Raw genomic sequence first — 1021 nt, 5'->3', positions numbered from 1 at the left:
AAGTGTCACGCCCAATATGCGACTCTATCCTAAAGAGACTCGAAGGTCCCACCAAGGATAGAGCTGCATATTGACACAATTTTGCAAGGTGGATATCATTACATCAAACCATTACATAACAATTGGGATACATACAAGGCAATAGAAATGCCACAAGAATACATCAATACATTATACATAGAATAACATCCGACTATGGATGAATCACGGACATAAACTCAAACAACATCCACCCTGCTAGCCCAGGCTGCCGACCAGGAACCTAACCCAAGATCGACGAAGAAGGACTCCAAAACATGCAAACATTGCTCTCACGTCATGATCATCGCATTACCTGTACTTGCAACTATTGGTGTAGTAATCTGTGAGCCACGAGGACTTAGCAATCCCATTACCATGGGTATCAAGACTAGCAAATCTTAAAGGGTAGGAAAAGGTAAGTGGTGAGGTTGCAGCAGCGACTAAGCAATGTATGGTGGCTAACTCACGAGTACAGGAGTAAGATGAGAAACTACGCAAATGGTCGCAACTAATAGTGATCACTAAGTGATTCTAAACTACTTACGTTCAAACATAACCCAACCGTGTTCTCCTCTCGAACTTCCCCGAAAAGAGACAATCACGGTTACGCAACGTGGTTATGCAACGTGGTTGGTGTATTTTAATCGAGTTTACTTCAAATCTTCTACAACCGAATATTAACAAATTCCCATCTGCCACATAACCGCGGGCACGGCTCTTGAAAGTTTAAACCCTGTAGGGGTATCCCAAGTTAGCCCATGACAAGCTCACAATCCGCGGAGACAATCCTCCATCGCGGGACACCCGATCTGACTCGGAATCCCGGTGCACAAGACATTTGAACAATGGTAAAAAAACCAGCAAGACCGCCCGAATGTGCCAACAAATCCCGATAGGAGCATCACATATCTCGTTCTCAGGGTACAACGGATGAGACATCCTACGAGTAAAACCAACCCTCGAGTTTCCCCGAGGTGGCCCCGCAGTCTACTCAATTCGG

This window comes from Triticum aestivum, chromosome 5A (assembly GCF_018294505.1).
Source record: "Triticum aestivum cultivar Chinese Spring chromosome 5A, IWGSC CS RefSeq v2.1, whole genome shotgun sequence".
Classification (NCBI taxonomy): domain Eukaryota; kingdom Viridiplantae; phylum Streptophyta; class Magnoliopsida; order Poales; family Poaceae; genus Triticum; species Triticum aestivum.
Note: the sequence above shows the minus strand (reverse complement) of the source record.